Below are 20,659 nucleotides of genomic sequence, written 5' to 3'. Positions count from 1 at the left end.
AATGTTGAGTTGCCCTTAGAAATGAAGCAGAGCACTTCAACGGCACGGGTGTGTGTGTGTGTGCGCCCTGGTGATTCTGGGAGACAGATCGAACCTGGGCTAAAAGAGAGGGGGCTTAGCCCTCTTCCATTTGCTAGTTCAAAGTTGTACAACCCCTTTGTATCTGCTAGGCGGCGCAGTCGTCGTGCACAAAGAACACTTTGAAAAGCGTCAAAGGCAAGTCATTCCGAGTTGGTCGTTTGTGTTTTCCGTTCAGACGCGAAATGCTGACATGATCTCTCGGCTCCTCGGTTGTCATTTCTGCTCCGTAAAGGGATCACAGCACGCGTCGGCTTCCAGCATGCTGGGTCGGGACACGATGCCGGGGGTTGGAGAGAGCGATGTCTTCCTCGTTAGTATAGTGGCCAGTATCCCCGCCTGTCACGCGGGAGACCGGGGTTCGATTCCCCGACGGGGAGTAGCTTTTCTTTCACCTCCTTAGAGAAATGACTGCCTTTCACTTCTCTGTTTTCTTTCACAGCGTCGTGCACCTTTTCATTGCTCTCGCTTTCAGAGCCTCCGCACGGCAGTCGACTCGACATCAGGAAGCACATTGAAGTGAAAGCAGGAAGCGCTGCGACATGCACTGTGCAGATCCCGCCACACTAAGAGGTGAGTGGGTCTGTTCGATGCACAAAGAACGCTTTGAGAAGCGTCAAAGGCAAGTCATTCCGAGTTGGTCGTTTGTGTTTTCCGTTCAGACGCGAAATGCTGAAATGATCTCTCGGCTCCTCGGTTGTCATTTCTGCTCCGTAAAGGAATCACAGCACGCGTCGGCTTCCAGCACGGTGGGTCGGGACACGATGCCGGGGGTCGGAGAGAGCGATGTCTTCCTCGTTAGTATAGGACCTGTCACCTGTCCCCACCTGTCACGCGGGAGACTGGGGTGCATCAGGACGCGCCTTGAAGTGAAAGCAGGATGCGCTGTGACATGCACTGTGCAGATCCCGCCACACTAAGAGGTGGGTCCAGTGGGTCTGTTCGATCACAGCGCTAGGCGAATCCCCAATCCCCTTTTGTGCCTGGCGACAAAAGATGTCTGTTTCCGCCCGGTTTCGAACCGGGGACCTTTCGCGTGTGAGGCGAACGTGATAACCACTACACTACGGAAACGGTGGTAAGACGTGCCCAGCGGCCCAGCGCTGAGCTTCGCCAATGCGATTTAGCTGCTTCCAGTGCCTTTATTGGAGTGCGCTGATGGACCGTGGTCTCTCTCCAGAGACCAGCACGCCTGTCATGGACGGAGCAGGAAAGGCGGCGCCACATTCTACAGCCCTCTCCACGCAATCGACGAAATCGGGCTACTGAAGTGGAGAAAATCGCCTCTCCAGAAAGTGCAAATATCATCTTGGAGACTATAAATCCTATTGCCGAAGGTCAGCCCTGTCTACCAGAGTAACCCTCCCACAGCGATGATCAGCTCGTCTCACACGCGAGAAGTTTCGGTTGGAAACAAGCGCCCCCTCTTCTCGCACGTTTTGCACGTTCGAGTAGTTTTAATGCGGCTCTTTCGTACACGGTGCTGATCTTTTGGAAAGCAGGAGGCAAAACCGAGTCGAACCGCCTGGGTGAAAACCAGGAACCCTAACCGCTAGACTATATGGCAGCGAACAACCATGCTGTTCCCGGCATCATGCAAGCAAACTACATAAATATGAGAAAACACGCAAGAGAGTTGTCACTCAGAGTGTCGAAGGGTCGATGTATACTGGGGCTCAGTTGAAATGCAACGTCAGGACTTTTCCGAATTATGTCACACGAAGAGAGCACAACCCTTTCCGCCCTGCCGCGTGTGTCTCGGTAACTCGCTGTGATCGTATAGTGGTCAGTACTTTGCGTTGTGGCCGCAACAACCCCCGTTCGAATCCGGGTCACGGCAGAATAGGGGCGTCTGCTTTTACTACTCGCACGAATGAAGGCAAAAAAAAGCCAATCGACGTGAACGAACGGCGCTTTACAGAGGAGTACTGCCTGACTGGATCGTTGATGAACGACAGAGGCCACTCCGACCTCTTCTCGGTTTTCTTCAATGACTTACTAAGGATCTTCTTCACATTCGCCCATGCAGGGGAAGCCAGTTACACCAAAGCAAACGCAGGAAAGTGCATTTCAAGCAGAGACCAGGAGGGACTTGTTTACACCGAGAGTGGGCGGAGAATGGAACAATGCGCCCAGCCCTGTTGCTGGAGCCGATTCTTGATGAGCTCTTGGGCTCACTAAGAGGCCCCCGCTGGATGCTAATCTTTCTGTTGTTCTTGCAGGTCCTGCGCTGCTTTTGAGCCGACAGAGCTCGACCTGGTCTGTCGGCACAGCCCAATTGCAAATGATCGGCTCCGCGTACAGAAGGAACGTGCGTTTGGTACAAGAGTGCACGAAGGCACCGGAAATACATTGGGAACAAATGACCGGTCGCTCAAGACCTCTGTGAAGTACAGGAGCGTGCAAAACGAGGCTGTTTCCGCCCGGTCTCGAACCGGGGACCTTTCGCGTGTTAGGCGAACGTGATAGCCGCTACACTACGGAAACCTGTAGGGACTGCTGCTGGTGTCTCGCTTGCGTTTCGGGCTGAGAAAGGGACGCGTCACTTTAGGCAGGTGGCGCTGGAGAGAGGAACAAAGGGCGCGATGAAACAAAATGCCGAAACCCGGGATCGAACCAGGGACCTTTAGATCTTCAGTCTAACGCTCTCCCAACTGAGCTATTTCGGCGGTGCGCAAAGCCCACAGCCACCTGCTCCAGCCTTCCTGTGTTGTGGCATGAGCGCACCAAGAGTAGCGGGAGAGTGTTGCAGGAACGTCACTCAGAAGGAAAGCCACCCAGCTGCGCCCTCTGAGCTCTGTCCAGCGCATCTTCCTCGCATGGACTCCTGCCTGCGACGGGCAGGAAACAATTAGCAAGAACAGAACGACACCCCATGGGTGTCTCATGACCGCACCTTAGGTTGTGACACGTGCAGGTGTGAGGGGTTGCCGGGCTACTTTGGAGCAGAGCTTGGGCGGAGGGGGGGCGGGAAAGCAGACAAAGAGGTGACACCTCAAGGTCTGCACGATCACAGCTCTCCGCCGCCCCAGGCTTCCGCTCGATAAGCTACTGGACACACCCGCCCGTCCTCACACAGACCGTGGAAAAGCCCCCGAGTGGGAGGGCTCGCTCTTCCTCCCAGGAGCTCTTGGACACGACGCCCAGACAGGGCGCGGGGAGCCGCCGCCTGCAAACACGACTCCAGGCAGGACTCCACTCCGCAGGAGCCGCAGAGCAGAGGAGATGAGGGCAGCTTAGCTCCTGTGCAGAGACCTGAGCTGTTGTTGCTGTGGATGCTGTCTTTTCTGCACTCGGGGTAGGAGTGAATGTTGAGTTGCCCTTAGAAATGAAGCAGAGCACTTCAACGGCACGGGTGTGTGTGTGTGTGCGCCCTGGTGATTCTGGGAGACAGATCGAACCTGGGCTAAAAGAGAGGGGGCTTAGCCCTCTTCCATTTGCTAGTTCAAAGTTGTACAACCGCTTTGTATGTGCTAGGCGGCGCAGTCGTCGTGCACAAAGAACACTTTGAAAAGCGTCAAAGGCAAGTCATTCCGAGTTGGTCGATTGTGTTTTCCGTTCAGACGCGAAATGCTGACATGATCTCTAGGCTCCTCGGTTGTCATTTCTGCTCCGTAAAGGGATCACAGCACGCGTCGGCTTCCAGCATGCTGGGTCGGGACATGATGCCGGGGGTTGGAGAGAGTGGTGTCTTCCTCGTTAGTATAGTGGCAGGTATCCCCGCCTATCACGCGGGAGACCGGGGTTCGATTCCCCGACGGGGAGTAGCTTTTCTTTCACCTCCTTAGAGAAATGACTGCCTTTCACTTCTCTGTTTTCTTTCACAGCGTCGTGCACCTTTTCATTGCTCTCGCTTTCAGAGCCTCCGCACGGCACACGACTCGACATCAGGAAGCACATTGAAGTGAAAGCAGGAAGCGCTGCGACATGCACTGTGCAGATCCCGCCACACTAAGAGGTGAGTGGGTCTGTTCGATGCACAAAGAACGCTTTGAGAAGCGCACGAATGAAGGCAAGAAAAAGCCAATCGATGTGAACGAACGGCGCTTTACAGAGGAGTACTGCCTGACTGGATCGTTGATGAACGACAGAGGCCACTTCGACCTCTTCTCGGTTTTCTTCAATGACTTACTAAGGATCTTCTTCACATTCGCCCATGCAGGGGAAGCCACTTACACCAAAGCAAACGCAGGAAAGTGCAATTCAAGCAGAGACCAGGAGGGACTTGTTTACACCGAGAGTGGTCGGAGAATGGAACAATGCGCCCAGCCCTGTTGCTGGAGCCGATTCTTGATGAGATCTTGGGCTCACTAAGAGGCCCCCGCTGGATGCTAATCTTTCTGTTGTACTTGCAGGTCCTGCGCTGCTTTTGAGCCGACAGAGCTCGTCCTGGTCTGTCGGCACAGCCCAATTGCAAATGATCGGCTCCGGTTACAGAAGAAACGTGCGTTTGGTACTGTTGTAACAGAAGGAATAAGGTTCTTGATCCCAAGATGAAGTAAAACAGATTAGTTTATTGCATGCAAGGAACAATAAAGCCGAAGTCTTGTTTCCCGCAAGAAACAACAAAACCGAAGTATTGTTCGATGTGCCGGTACAAACTTTTAGGTTATATAGTCCTTGCTTGCTGCTTCAGACGTCATTCAATGTTATGGTAAGGGGGGGGGTCATGGTATTTGGCCAGTTAAGAGGCCCTGGCCAAATGGTCAGTTTAAGATTATGCCCCCAGGGGGTTCCTTATTCGCATCCTTATCAGTTAACCCCCTTTCCTGCCATAAACCCCTGTTGCTTAGAAGTCTAATTTTCAGGCAGAACTGACTTAAGTTAACCCTATTTACATCTTATCTCTTACTTCATTCCCCCCTTATAAAATATGGCATACGTCAGGACTGCCTATTTTTACACATACAATGTCAGGGCAAATCTTTCCTTTTTAGATGTACAGGCATGCATTACCATCACATTGTGTGTTCCACAGTTACAACAAGATGTTATTGATGTTTTTGTACAAGTGATAGTTACAATTATACATATAAAACAACCCTAATCCTACAAATACATAAAGTCCTACTCCAGGACCCAAACGCAGACCTCAGCCATGTGGAGATCTATCGTCAGGATCTTGGAACAGCAATACTGACCCAACTCCGATTATAATTTTTTGGCTTATAGATATGCCAACACCCGGAATGTATTGATACCATATCCCCAGTAATGCTCCTCAGGCCTAACAAGCACACTGTTGGTCTTAGGATACATCAGACACAGAAACGGTAACAACATCCTTCTTTCTGTTCACTCAGTCTCTGGTGCCGTGGGTCGGTGAAAGTGCGATACGCGGATCCAGCGATCTCGTCCTGTCACTCAGATGGCACAGTCAGTAGTTGGAGGCACTTGATATGGTCCCTCCCAGCAGGATTGCAACGTCTGGCAGGGTATCTCTTCTTCACCTACACCCACTCGCCAGGTATCCGGTCGTGTCTCCCCTCTACTGGAGGTCCCCAAGCGTCCGGCACCTGTTCACGAGCCCTGTGCACTGCTTCAGTTAACAAACCTACAATACTTTAATAGAGAGTTAGTTAATTCATCAGTGCGTTAGCCAAACTTGGCCTCCAGGGAGCTTCTTTGGCTGCCCGTGATGATCTCAAATGGGCTCAGTCTCACAGTTCTGTTTGCTCCAGCCCGCAAACCGCACAGGACTGCAGGTAGAGCATCTACCCACGGTGTTCCTTCAGTTGATATTTCCTTAGTTGGTCTTTCAGACTGTGGGTGATGGGGGCAATGTGACTTCTAACTTACCCCTAGTGAGGCAATTACAGCCTGGCACACCTTCCCAGTGTAGTATGCCCCTAGATCAGTATCCAAGGGGAAGGGCAGTCCGTACCATGGGATCATCTTTGTCATACACTTGGGTATGTGCCAGCCCACATCCCATCATTATACAACCCCACATTTTTACACATTTGTTCTAACCACTATTAAACATCTATTAAAGCCCTCAACCTGAATTCTCCCCTTTCCCCAATAGAGGTTTCACAGGGGTCTCAGACTCCCGCTCTCCCAGTGCCGCTCGTCTGGCATCTGCATCTACATGGTTGTTACCTTGAGTTACTGGAATTCTTTATTTATTGTGTTATTTACACCTTACTCAAGCTGCTTCTGTCGGCAGCTGTAAAACTACAAATCAGTTCAGAGACAAGCCTAGTATTCTTAACTGGAGTCCCTGCCGTTGTGAGAGAATCCTATTTCTCCATAGCCATCCAGAATTGTGGCCTACATGCAACAAATACATACATTATATACATATACAGTAACCCTTTGTCCACACTTACATATAAAGGAATGGTTGATCCATCTGAGGAAACCCCAGTCTCAGCACCTGTAAGAGAGCTTGTTTCAAATTATTACAGGCGGCTTTTGCTGCTGGAACCAAGGCAATCTTGTCCTTGTACTGCACTCCCCCCTTAAGCAGATCTGTTAAAAGTTGTGCTCACCCCGTAAAAACATTGCACCCTGGCCCTGTTAAAATTCCACAATGCTCGACACAAAAGGGCCTTATTATAACTGCTTAATATTAGACACTCTAAAGCTGAAGCAACTCAGACTTGTGGGTTTCCTCGTCAGGGGAAGAACTCAGAAAACCATCAACATACTGAGTGATCACAGTCAGTTGAAGCCATGTGATACCCTGTTCTGGATAGTCATTCTTTGTAATGCATAATATTCCAACCCAATAGATCTGGGATAAAACCACCCATTAAAATCTGGTACTCGGCAAGTAAAACTTGCTGCCCCAATACTCCTGTGGCTTCCTGCCGTCTCCCCATATACATTACTCTATAGCACACTGTTGAACAGAGGAGTGAAACAAGCATGACAGTAGTGCTCCAGTATCCCCTAACAGAGAAACCAACACTCCATTAACAATACATTTTTATCCACTGGACTGGGACAGACTTAGGGAGGCTACAAGGGATTTACAGGATCTAATCGTTAGGTAAACAGATCTTCTCACAAGACGTTATTCTCCCCAATCTCGATTCTAAACCTACAGCGTTTCAGCATGTCTGGTTTCGAGACATTCGAAAAAATCCAAATTGTTTCCACTATTGCAACTAATTGTATAAAAATACAAAAACTGTTTATCTAACTACTTTTACGTCCACCTGTACTGTACTTATACGTTTCAGACGCTCTTATATTTTCCAATCTCCTTACAGATGCAGCCATTCAAAGTGCGCGGTACAGACACATACCGGAGGTAATTGGCTACGGCGTCGTGCATCGTGACGCGCGATGACGCAAAATACCGCGGTATGTGATTGGTTGACCGACAGGGGCACTCGTGGTCCGTTGGTCTGTCGTAGAAAGACTTACTGTAAACGTCTTTACTGTGCCCGTTGTAGATATTGAATTTTACCACTGAAGGGAAATCTGAGTAGCTGAGCATAAAAAGAATAGGAGCATACTGTAACGCGTGTGAAGGCCATAAACGATATTAATTTTGGAACATAAACATACAGTATATAGCTGGTCTTGGTACTTTAAAGAAAAAAATACACACCAGTATTCCATTTCTCCCTAAACATTGTAAACTTCGAAGTCTTTAACTAACGTGATACCGGAGTCAACAAGCATACTTTTAGAATTTGATTAAAAGGGAATATAATATGGAATCGCGTATCTCAAGAATTTAATAACGGTATGATTATATCCATGTACTGCGACAAGGCTCTGTAGGGCTGTTTCGCCTATGTGTTCATGTGAGCTGTCTTGTAGCCCACTGGTCTAGGTGCGTGACTACCAACTGGCAGGTTGTGTGTTCGAATCCAGCTGGTGCTGGACTTTTCATTTTTATTTATTTATTTTTTAATCACGTAACATAAACATATTACCGTATGCAAACTGTATACAGTATGAATATGTATATTTAATGTCTTAACTGTGCCCATTTAAGTATTGAATATTCATATCTAATTTTACCACTGAAGGGAAATATTATTACATGGGGATTCAGTTGTCTGAAAAAACGCGTTTATTTCGGGCTGAAAAACACGTTTTGAAACATGTGCTGTTACTGCCCCATAACTTACATGGGGTTGACCAAACTTGCAGAAACATGTTTATTTCTGCTGAGAAACACGTTTTGACCCTTTCTGCACACTGGGGTTAAGAGCTGAGTGTGTGGGCTCTTCTGAGCATAAAAAGAATAGGAGCATACTGTAACGCGTGTGAAGGCCATAAACGTTATTAATTTTGGAACATAAACATACAGTATATGGCTGGTCTCGGTACTTTAAAGAAAAAAATACACACCAGTATTTCATTTCTTCATAAACATTGTAAGCTTCGAAGTCTTTAACTAACGCGATACCGGAGTCAACAAGCATACTTTTAGAATTTGATTAAAAGGGAATATAATATGGAATCGCGTATCTCAAGAAATTAATAACGATATAATTATATTCATGTTGCAAAAGAACTGCAACAGACATAAAAACTCCCTTGCTTTTAACAGAGCGTTCCATAATTTCTAACTACGAAAATGCCAGGTGAAAGGATTTGTAAACATATTTTGTTAAAGCAAGTCAGTTTTTTCCGCAACACATAAAATACATTTTTCCAAGAAAGTTTAGCCTTTGTCACTAATGAAACCACTAAATAAAGACATAAATATAGAAATCTTAAGATTTGTTTTATTTAATGTTGGTAGCAGGATGAACTGTCAGAGTGTATATTTTGTCGCAGAGTTGCTGCAAGATGTTAACAGTGAAAAAGGTATTTAGAAATGAGTTATTTCAAGATGAAAAAGAAAACATACACGAAACATGGTTTCATTATGACCAGAATCGGTCTTGAGATATTTTTAACTTGATTTACAGTATTTGAAAGGTATGTCTTAACACCGATACTACAGTGCTTAAGTACTGCTCACGTATATGTTTCTAGGTTTATATGATGCATTTCATATGGTCAAATTACTTTTTGAGCAACTAATAAGAAGCGCGAAACGGTATCTGTTTTAGTTTAGTTTTGTGCTGGGACCCGTGGATTGATTAGAGATATCAAGTACATACAAGTCATTTTTTAAATGTTGTAGTTCGTCTTGAAAAAATGTTACGAGTACATCATCTATCAACAATTACACAGGTTCTGTTTCCATATTGCGGATTTTGGTTACGTAATATTATTTTCTAGATTTCACGTTGTGAATATATGATTTGGGCAAACAGAGCCGCAAAGAAGTACATTATTGGTTGTTGTTTTTTTTTTTGCAGTTTTATCTAGAACAAGCGATGCTTAAACCTTTGTCTGATTCTTGTGAAACTATCCACACGACAGTTACAGTACCTAGGAGTTGACTTCAGTGATGTCACTGATGGGATGTTTCTAAAAATCTATCCTCTGTAAAACGTCTTCTCTAGTTGTCCTGCATATGTATTCGCTAATGAAGCTGTGTGTTCTGAGCCTGGATCTCTACTTTTCTGTATGAACCAGCTTAGAGGGCTAAAGACAGCTTGTGTTTAAATTGAGTGTAAGGCAATTTATGCTTCTAAAGTCATGGTCAGCATTTATTTTTGTACTGTGCTGTAAACTTGTTCTGTTAAAGTCACATTATTTTATAGCGTTTTTATAGCGTTATCAAATCCAGTGGCGCTGTGTGTTAGTTTCCTGACTCCCATGTCACATGGTCTGTGATTGAAACCTGTAAAACCGTTTTAATTCGTCACAGCCAGCACTCTTCAGGTGTGAGGGTCTTCTGCTCAGAATGAAACGCTAAAATGTTTGTGTATATTCTAATGGTAGTGGGGGCAGGGTGTGTGGGAACAGGTTTGGTTGAAATTGCATTGGAGATCTATGTTCTTCACACCTGAAACATTTTCTCTGAAAGCATTTTCTTCGCAGTTTAACCGATCTTGTTACAGCATGTTACAGTTTACTATTATAAACCATATTAATTTTAAGTGCTTAATGTAAAATCTTGTAAAAATATATTTTCATTGTTCAAATATACATTAAGTCTGACTATCATATAATAAGTTAAATACAAAACTAAAGAAAAAATAGGGTTAAATATAATTCAAAATATTTTGCTAACAATGTTAACTGTTGATGAATAATAAAATGTATTAACTAAGGAGTAGGATGGCACAGTTGTTAGTATGTTTTTTGTTTTGTTTCTTTTTCATAAATACAACAGTAGTACCTGATGTCTCAGTGGCTTTCAAAATTAAATTATGCATGCAAACCTTTGAACTAGAAAGATAACTAAGATATCCATCCATTATATTCCATAATATCCATGAAATATATGGCGCTGAAATATGTGTGACGCAGTGGTGGCCTGACACGGTGAGGTGCCCTGGCAGCTGTATGATGCAGTGGTGGCCTGGCACGGTGAGGTGCGCTTGCAGCTATGTGGCACGGTGAGGTGCGCTGGCAGCTGTGTGATGCAGTGGTGGTCAAGTATGTAGAGGTGTCGTGCGAGGCATGCTTTTTGCACGCATGAAGTAAATCCCACGATCGCTTTTGAACTTGGACAAAGTCCTTCCAAAGGAGCGCTATGCGCAAAGATTTAACAAGCTCAACCCCCGCCGACGATTTGGTGTGAAGAAGCAGAACATTCAAGTTTCACAGACAGAAGCAGCACGCCAGCGCAGCCAACATTAAAACGGAGGGCACACTACGATTTGCATTGGCACAAAAGTGATCTGGGCAGACGTCGTTCCCTGCATAACGCAAAAAGTGGCAAAGCGCTTTTGGGTTGAGAAGACGCAAGAAGGTTTTTGTTTTGTGCCTTGATGTCAAGCTGAGAAAGTATCTTTAAACACTTTGCTTAGTTTCTCGAGAGACTGCCAAAAAGCAGTTCCCTCCTTTTCGTCTGAAGCCAGCTGAAAGGGGGTTTCGACAGAAGGACCTGGCAGCGGTGGGATTCGAACCCACGCCCCTGAAGAGACTGGAGCCTTAATCCAGCGCCTTAGACTGCTCGGCCACGCTACCCGCTGTGTGCTGTCTCTTTGTCTCATTACTTGCCCGGAGGAAGCCGGGTGGGTTTTGCTCTTGTCGCCCGACTTAGTGGCGTTATGACCGTGGAACCGACTGCACCTGCTTTTTCTGAGATGCTTCCCCTCGCATGGCGAGATCTCGACTTCTTTAACACCTCTGGATAAAGATCTTCTGTGGAGCAGGTTTCAGACCTCTGCGTACAGCACCCTTGATGTCATTTTATTTTTACAGCAGCCGCATCCGGAAAGTTGTGTCTTTTACGTTTTATTTGAACAACAAAACTACATACAATACAAACAAGAGCACATATAACGTATCAAGAAAACCATCAAGGGCACATGCTATAATACAATTACACTTTATGAAAAACGATTACACAAAGGTATTCGGGTTTGCTTGAACCTTTAAAAAAAAGTGATCTGAAACTACCCAGCTTACAATCTCTGAGGTAGTTGTCACTAAACTCGGACGTGATGTGCCACACATGTGCCGTGTGCCTTTACTTTTGTAAAAAAACTGGTATCGGGAAAATTAAAGTCGAAACCCAAAACAGTAACATATTTAAGAGTAAATGCCTCCTAATAGCTAGCAAGCGCTCCTAGTTAGTAAAGTTGTTTGTGTCCCTGCCTGTCACGCGGGAAACCGGGGTTTGATTACCGACGGGGAGACAGCTAGTTTTTTTTATGACCAGATTCCAGTCTTTAATGCTGTGTGTGAGAGTTTACGTAACTTTCCTTTTCTCACATTTTCTGACGACTATTCCGAAGGAGCGCCCTGTCAACTCCTAATACTTTTCAAAAATCTGCCTGCATGTTTGATTTGTTTTGTTTTACTTAGAAAAAGTTCAATATCGATCATAACTAAAGAAAATTATGATCAGAAACAAAAACAAAATGTTGAAGATGCAACTCGATCTTGAATCAGAGCTGGGTGACATGGGCTAACTTGTCCTGCACTGATCAGACTAATTGAAATGGTCTGATTCAGAGCCTGTGCAGCTTGTGCTAATACAACAACGCCAGTATTGAACCCTCAGCACCATACTGACTACTGAGCACAAGTTCAGCTGCTCTCCAGCTTTGTTACGCATGTTTTTTTTATTGCAAATGGAGCTGATCTCCAGACAGTACAGTGTTAGTCAGCAGCCTCTACTAGTAATACATCGCCCCTGTCCAAAATCTCTAGGTAAAAAAAACACATTTTATACATTTGTCTGTTTAAAGATATAATCTCTTTAAAAAAGACAAAGGGTTTGTGTGTCAATTGTTTCGAATTAATTTCGAACGCAAAGAAAAGTAGTTTTCTTCCAAGAAATCACACATTTGTCGCATCCTCCATAATATACTTCTCTCTTGTAGTAGTAAAGCATTTTGATTTAAACTGAACAATATATTAAATGTTTCATCTATACACTTACGATTAACATAGGCACCCTTGAACGGATTGCGGAAATCAAATATACAGATGGATTCAGAGTGTGCTTTCCAACTTTTGTGTAACATTTTCCTTTGATAGGGCGGAGTTGTTTTTAAAATCTGGATTAAATAAAAAGGAGTGACGTCAGTGTAAAACAGCTTTCCATCATGGGGAACAACAGTTGTGTTCCATATTTCTAATTATTTTGGTTTCAAGATAGCAATTTAGTATGAAACATAAAAGCCAGCTAGATAAATCTGTTACACATCATTTACAATGGTCTTTCAACTAATAGCCCGTGCAGGGATCAAACCCCAACTGTTGTTGCGAGTTGCATAAGGCTCTGCAACATGCAGATGAGAAACTAACCTCCGCTTCTTCATTATATACACAGTGAGCTATATTTGCGAGCCTACTGCCCCCTGCGGGCTCTGTATTTGATTGCGGTACAAGACCGGCCGTGGAGATAAAGTGAGACGGGTGTGTACATTAAAAGGCTCATAGCGTCCCTGGGAAGGCTCAAACCACCACCCTTTTTGTTAACAACCGAGCCACAAAGACTCATGTACAGCTTAACACTTCTCGGTCTCAGTGAAAGTGATACACTCGGTAAAATTTCTGGAGAATCATTTGTCAATTTTCCTACGGGATTACTAAAGTATTATCTATCTATCTTAAAGGAAAATCACCAACAGTGGCCGATATCTATTGGAGTTTTTTTCATTCTATACTGCAATTTCTGAAGGGTACAGGCTTGGGGAATTGGACCTTATGGTGAAGGCTGCGGGCTCAGCAGCAGCAGAACCTGATCAGTATTGGTTGACTCCGATATACTTTGACAACTTAACTTCTGGATTTAGAGACATTTATCTTAGTGTCGGTATACTAAGATGTTTTGGTAACGAGGAAGGAGGGACAAAGCAAATTCGCAGAATGTGTGCTATTTTTAGTCCTCACATGCCAGAGGGTCAATATTAAAAAAAAACGTAACAGTATAATCTCTTGTACTTCACAATTTAATAGTGTCTGTTACATTGTGTCTCACACCTCAGTGTCAGAATTGTGAGACGAGTTTGTAATCAGGAGGGAGGGCCATAGCAATTCAGCAGAAATTGCATTCACCTTTTCCCAATGCATTCTCACATGCCATTTTCTCACATGCCATGCTCAGAGGATCATATTTTTAAAATGGTACCGTAAAATGTCCTGAAGTTCAGGATTTTGACAGTCTGTTATATTGTGTCTCACACCTTGATGTCAGAAATATGAGATAATTTTAAAATCAGGAGGGAGGGCCCTAGAAATATAGCAAACATTGCATTTACCATTTGACAATGTATTCTCTCGTGCCATGTTCATAGGGTCGTATTTAAAAAAACGGTACAGTACAATGTCCTGAAGTTCAGGATTTTTATAGTCTTTTCCATTGTCTATCACACATCTGTGTCAGAATTTTTAGACATTTTTATAACCAGGAGGTAGGTTCGATCACCCTCTGCTCATCCTCAGTTAACCATTTAGTCTCATATGCCATGTTCTAAATGTCCCATTTAAAATGGCTATATTAAAATTTCTTGTAAAATGCAAGAGTTTGAGACTTTTTATGATCAGAAGGCAAGGTCGTGGAAAATATGCAGGAAGTGCCAGTGAATTTACGTTTTGCCTTTGTCTTATTTACTCGTGGTATAACATGCCAGTTTGTTTTATTGTGAGTTGTGTTTCTGAAATGTGTTTCATACAAAAATGCAATTTGGACAGTCTCTACTTACATATTCCCCTTTACTGAGGAAATATACAGTAATACATCCGGATAAGTATTTTTTAAAATGACTGTAGAGAGCCATCTACAGGCGAAAGACGACATAACATCACAGCAGTAGCATTTAAGATGGAACGAAAAACACAAAGCAGCAGCTGGCGAATAAGAAGCCAACTTCAGCCTCGTTAATGCAATAGCATTAGGTGAGGTGGAAAAATATTTCTTGCTCTGAACCTTAACATTTTTATAGGAGGTGTTCTAGGACTTCTTGCCTCAGATAAAAAATACTGCCAGTACATCAGTTATTTCTACTCCATCAATAGCAGCAGTGTTATCAGTACTGAGCCCTAAATGTAGGTCCTGTCATCATATAAAAAGTCGAAGGTTACGACTGCATTCAACTGATAAAATGTATCTTCTATGAGAGTTATATCTTTATCCAAAATACATCGGAAACAAATTTGCACGTTTTTTGGGGGGGATCCTGAAGACTGAGACTCAAAACTTTTTTTTTTCCTTCTTTCCAGGAGGAAGGATTATTCAGATGCAAACATTGTCCCAAAATCAATGTACTCTCCATTGATATTCAAATCCTCAAATTCTTCATCTGAACGTCGATATTGAAATATGATATCGTACAAATTGTGGTTTTATTTTTAAAGCAAATTTTATGCTTTAAATTAAATACATTTTATTTATTATGAATGTGCCGGAAATTTTTCAGTACTTTAGAGGGTTCTGCCATTTTAGATGTTATGCTGTTCCTGTCTGATTTATCAAATGTGTCATTTAAATCTCCCATCATTTCTAAATCAGTCTGAAGGCCTTGCAGTAAAGATTGCAATTCATCCAAAAATGCCAAGTTTCCCACTGGTGATACATACAAGGAAATGAATGTATATTTTCCCCCCAAATCAACAAATTTAAAATCAAATACCTCCCTCATCTGCAGGTGGAGAGAATAATGTCAGAATAAATACAGGTTTAAAAGTCAGGAGCATTGATAGTCCTATTTTAAAATGACACTAAAATGCTCACAATATATTAAAAAGCTCTGTAAAATGCAAAAATAATAAAAAAAATATTAAAACAAGGTAAAAAGAAATAATACACAGTTATAAAGCTCAGGAATTATCAATGTGAAGTTACAATGGGTTGATTGTGTTTCATGTGATTTAAAAAATAAAATGTTTGCAAAAAATCCACTTACAATATGCTAAAAATGGCAAGAATACTTAACCTTTTACTACCAGTGACATATTTAGCCAATGTCCGCCTGGAATTTCCTCCCGCTTAAACATTTGTTATATCTCTGCAGCAGAACATAGCAGGAGCCTGGTTCAGGTCTTAAATTGAAGCTAACCCCCTTGGCTTTGAGTGTGAATAGTCACATTTCTTATATTTCTTAATGTGTCCATTCAGCAGACAAACATATGAAAGAAAAACAAAAAAACAGCTGGCGAACATTTTTTTTGGGTCTTCAGAGGTCCGATTTTTCAACTATATGCATGTCAAGGGCCTGGGAATGATTTGAAAACCTTGTCCTAGGTGGCTTCTAGCTTGGATAAAACTTTGGGACGAATTGATCAATTAGAAAAAATTCTACATCATGTTTTGTGAAGACTGGACCTGGAATGAAATTTCACGCCTATAATAAAAAATCATAAAAATATTGAAAATAATAAGAATAAAAACCATTGCAATTGCTATTAAAACCTTAAGACACTGCTAGAGAGCCTTTATCTGCTGTTTTGCAATGAAAAAAAACCTCAGAGTTGCCTTCTGGTGTGAAAAAAAGGAGCACTGATAAGAAACTGATAAAAAACTGATTGATTATCCCTTCTGAGTCAATGATTGACAGCTAAAAATGCAGCCTGAAGCTTCTAGAGGAAGTCTCACCCCTAAGGGCTCTGAATGGCTGAAAATACAAAGAATGACAGCGGTTTTTACCAATCAAATCGCCTTATTTCTGGCGCTCGTTCTTCAAACATTTACTACGTAATCAGTAACGTTTACTAGTCTCTAGCGCTTGAGATAAACTAGTCTGGGTTATTTTGGATATATATTGTAACGCTTACGGCCGACAGGCACTGTGTAAGAGCCGGCGTACCAGAGCAGGTGACGTCACCGCCCTTCCCTGTGATAGCAGGACTACAGCTACTGGGCTGTAGCTTTTTTTTCTCTTTGGCTCACTGGGCTGGGTCACTGCTAAGAGACGCGAGAGTCCCGGGTTCGAGCCCCTGACGGTGAGGGGCTGACCTAATGCGGCAAGGGCGCCCGCTTGAGCCCCCGTTGTGTTACAATATCGTGCTCCAGAATAAGGTAAAGACATGGGATAACTTTTTGCTGGATTTTGCTTTTGCGGTTTAGTTGGTAAAAATGTATGATATTGACATGCTGTGCTTGCCGGGTTGCCGTGTGTTTTTATTGGGATTCTGCTAGTTCATTAATTTATTGGTTTATTTCATAATAGTGTCATGTCTGTGGAAACAAACTTTATGGTTTTGTTGTGGTGATATTTGAGAATACGTGCATGTGAGAAAATTTGTGGAGCGGTTTCAAACAAACGTTGTTTATCTCGCGTTTATCTTAAAAATAAAAAGTGTCATCTGGGGAGACAGGAGTGGTCCTCGGTGACCACGATCCGGACTAAGTTAACAGGTGTGTAATTTTAAAAAAAATAAAACAAGTTAAAAATAAAGACTAAATGGGTTTAACATTCAGGAATGTAATTGGTCAGATGCTTATGATAAGTGATGCTGGTGTTTCCCGTGATTTAGCGAATTAAAAAAAAATATTCATTTTAAAAATGGCAAGAGCTCGTATGAAAAAAAAGTATCTTTGTTACAACAGCTGCGCCAGAACTATTCAGATACTGTACATCAGAAAAGTACCTGAACTTGACTGGTTTAAATTCAGTTATTTGCATTGGGAACGAAAGGGAGACTTAGATGGATTTTATTAGGGTTTTAGGAATCAGAAAATGTATTTTTACACTGTCATGGAAATATAACTATCAAGGAAGCCACAAGAGAGAGTTCTCACCTGAGTATGGTTTTATTTCAATAGTGCAATATTGGGAGCCCTGCGCCCACTTCGCAAAGTGCAACCAGAGACTCAATTTGTTACAAGCAGTACAGGGTTTTTATAAGACGTTGCGCTGTAAAAAGCTCAGCGCTTTGTCCCTTCTAAAACTTCCCCTTTCCCTAAGACAAAACAGATTACATCACAGAGCGAGAGAAGAAGCACTAGATTTGTTATTCAAAGCTAATCAGTTACTTTCGGCTAATTCTAATGACCCACTCAGCTCACTCAGATCACACAGAAGACCTGTCTATGTGTGATTCCATACCAGCCCTGGGATTCAGCTATTCTCACAAATGTCTCACAGACCGTCTTATAAATTTACAATTAGATGAAGTCATGTAACAGTTTTACAGATAATTTAAATAATCAGACAGCAGTTTTGGCAGTGGATACATCTCCACATGGGGGAAAGAAACTGAAATATATGTGCTCACTGTAATGTAGGAAGAGGTGGTCAGACAAGCAATATAACTTTGCAGATAATGTGAAGTGACATTGTTTTGTGTCAATCAGCTCACAGATTTCGCTTCATGTGCCTTAAGCTGTGCAATTTGTATGGTTGTTGAATGAGATTGATTTCTTCACAAGCCCAGTCAATTGCCAGTGGAGAGCTTGCCAACGCATACCTTCATGAAGACTCTCTTTAAGATTTAATTGTCAAGTCGCCTCCTTTGCATACAATAGAAGCACCGACACTAAGAGAAAGGATGAGAAATGGCGTTTATCAAGCGATTGCAGTGTTTGTTTGACTGAGGATCCTTGTGTGCTGAACTGGCCTCTGGAGAAGTGTAGTGCAGTAAAACAGAAGGTTTGTGTCACTCAAGATTGTTACAGAACAGAACAATACAATTACAATACATTTATGAGAGTAAATTTTACTGGTGCATCACAGTTCTTATAATGGTGAAAACAGGAGCACCTTCTCTACATTTTTGACTGAAGTATTTAAGTGGAAAGAAATACTATCACTATGCAATTCATAAATGCAACTGAGCTCCTCTAAATGTTCTAGTTTGATGAAACAATGTATGGAATTAGGTGACAATATCGGAATTCATTCAAATGCACAGGATTAATTTTCAGCAACAAAAAGTGCTCGGAAATATTTTACAAGAATGAAACCTTACATTCACCTAAATAAACATTCACCCTCTACATTAGCAGAGAACAGTAGGACAGAAGGTTAGTGTCACTGGACACTGCGTCAGAGAGGCTGATCTCTTCTCCCTCATTATGCAGGCTTACCCACTCATGATGAACTGTCCTCCAGCGATACTCAGCTGCCATCATCGACTCAGACATGACGTTCATGTACATATTATACCTTAATATGGCACTGCATTACAATAATTTGATCAAAACAACTGGTGAAAAAATAATAATCAAATATTTCTTTCCTTCTTTTAGTAAAGATAAAGACTTTGTCCAAAAAAGAAGCATTTATACCTTTCCTCTCCTACCAGCCCTTACAAGTCACCCCGTTTTTAATTTAGAGCTGGATTAAAGCTCTAGTCTCTTTGGGGGTGTGAGTTGGAATCCCACTGGTGCCAAATATCTCCAACTAGGTCAGTGTTAAGAAGCAAAAAACACACATTCGCTGCAGAAGTAACAGGAGAATTTGTGCCATTCAGCCCACAAATGCTGAATAAGCTATAAGCGTGATGTCATTTTCTCATGCTCATTTTTAGATGCTTGTGATCGAATCTCTGATTCTTATGAGTGTGCCCTCCATTAAGGTAGCACAGATATAACGTGCCAAGTTTTCAGAGAATCGCATTAAATACAGGTCAGAAGAAGGCGACAAATTGTCCGCTATGCAGTTCAGCGATTTCAACGGTGTTCTCTGTTGTTTAGGTCCAGAATGACACCCGTTACAACCAGGAAACACACAGTGTCAGGCATCAAAAAGACTTCCCAAAACCCTGATCCTCTCCTTGATCCGGTGATGGCATCCAGACATTTCCTGCAACACAGCCAGGATACGGTCTTCAACAACACGAGTGAAAGGCTAATTCCCAACCTTTGCAATCCTTTGCAAAGAAGGACCGCATGTGCTCAGTGTTAAATGCACTGTTCATTATTATTATTATTAATAATAATAATAATCTTTACATTATATAGTGCCTTTAAAGGTGGCTTTTCAAAGTGCTTTACAGAATGAAACCAATAAAGTTAAAAAAATACACAAGATAAGCAGGATGAGAATACACAGTTAGAGGAGACAATAGATGGTGGTATTAAATACAGTAGGAACAGAGGGGTAAAGAATAGTTCATTAAAGGCTCTTCTAAAGAAGAGGGTTTTGAGTCTGGATTTGAAGGAGTTTAGAGAAGGTGACTCTCTGATATCCTTGGGAATAAAGATCCAGAGCTTTGGGGCAAAATAGGAGAAGGCCCTGTCACCCATAGAGTGTAGATGGACTGGGGGACAGATAGGAGACCAGAATTAGAAGAGCGAAGGTTGTGAGGTGGGGAGTAGGGCGATAACCCAGACAGGTACTGAGGTGCCAAGCCATGGAGAGCCTTATAGGTGAGCATGAGGATTTTGAAGATGACAGGAAGCCAGTGCAAGGAGTCCAAGACAGGAGTAATGTGATCACAATCCAGTGCTAATTTCCTTCTTGTGGCTGCTGGTTCATTTTCAACTGTATACTCTTAAGAAGTCCTTTATTTGACTTGATCAACACTAATCCCTAGAGGATTTTGAAAGGTTTAATCAAAATAATACATGACTCTGGTGGGACTCCAACCCACAACCTTTGAATGACTTAATTCTATCAAAGCCTAGAAGTCCAATGCGCTCTCCATTGCGCCACAGAGCCAACCGATACATACAGTAGTTATATAAATCAGCTACAGAAAGCTGTAACTCATGCTTCTCCCGTTGTCTTTAAATTAAGCTCCATAAATATTGAAAATGAGTGGCCTGTTGTCTACGAATAGATACCACTGGGATTCGCACCCAGGGTCTCCTGGTTTTTAGTGAGGCATCTTAACCAGCTAAGCCACGGTGCCAAACCTGCTAAATGTTATCCACAACTTCAAACACCTTCAAACACACACATGTTAAGCAAAGCTTATTCAATCTTTGCGCACAGCGCTCCATCAGAAATACTTTGTCCAAGTTTTGAAGAGATTGTGGGATTCTCTGCACACGTTCACATCTCGTACCTCAGACAACACCACCATTCGATGGGAAATTGATTCTGCTTCTTGCAGTTGTTCCTGTGGTTGCGATAGTTACAAAGTTGCACTTTCCTCCACCTTCTGCTATAGTATTCATTGGGTGAGCTTCATCAATTGGCTCAGAAAG

At 42.8% G+C, this 20,659-nt stretch overlaps 1 protein-coding gene and 7 non-coding genes across 8 annotated transcripts in view; 3 read left to right on the top strand and 5 right to left on the bottom strand.

Annotated features, from left to right (window-relative positions):
• LOC148664987 (zona pellucida sperm-binding protein 3-like) overlaps window positions 1-20,659 on the top strand; it is a 246,998-nt gene that overhangs the window by 196,228 nt on the left and 30,111 nt on the right. The window lies entirely within an intron of this gene.
• On the top strand, window positions 387-458 carry trnad-guc (transfer RNA aspartic acid (anticodon GUC)). The gene has a single exon. It is a non-coding gene; the product is annotated as a tRNA-Asp (tRNA).
• trnav-cac (transfer RNA valine (anticodon CAC)) lies at window positions 1,080-1,152 on the bottom strand. The gene has a single exon. It is a non-coding gene; the product is annotated as a tRNA-Val (tRNA).
• On the bottom strand, window positions 2,493-2,565 carry trnav-aac (transfer RNA valine (anticodon AAC)). The gene has a single exon. It is a non-coding gene; the product is annotated as a tRNA-Val (tRNA).
• trnaf-gaa (transfer RNA phenylalanine (anticodon GAA)) lies at window positions 2,675-2,747 on the bottom strand. The gene has a single exon. It is a non-coding gene; the product is annotated as a tRNA-Phe (tRNA).
• On the top strand, window positions 3,772-3,843 carry trnad-auc (transfer RNA aspartic acid (anticodon AUC)). Its single transcript has one exon. It is a non-coding gene; the product is annotated as a tRNA-Asp (tRNA).
• Window positions 10,998-11,079, bottom strand: trnal-aag (transfer RNA leucine (anticodon AAG)). Its single transcript has one exon. It is a non-coding gene; the product is annotated as a tRNA-Leu (tRNA).
• Window positions 20,076-20,168, bottom strand: trnar-ucu (transfer RNA arginine (anticodon UCU)). The gene is made up of 2 exons: window positions 20,132-20,168; window positions 20,076-20,111 (listed from the first exon to the last, which is right to left on the bottom strand). It is a non-coding gene; the product is annotated as a tRNA-Arg (tRNA).

This window comes from Lepisosteus platostomus, chromosome 5 (assembly GCF_059453375.1).
Source record: "Lepisosteus platostomus isolate fLepPlt1 chromosome 5, fLepPlt1.hap1, whole genome shotgun sequence".
Lineage (NCBI taxonomy): Eukaryota > Metazoa > Chordata > Actinopteri > Semionotiformes > Lepisosteidae > Lepisosteus > Lepisosteus platostomus.
The sequence above is the reverse complement of the archived record's forward strand: the minus strand, read 5'-3'. Positions and strand labels throughout refer to the sequence as shown.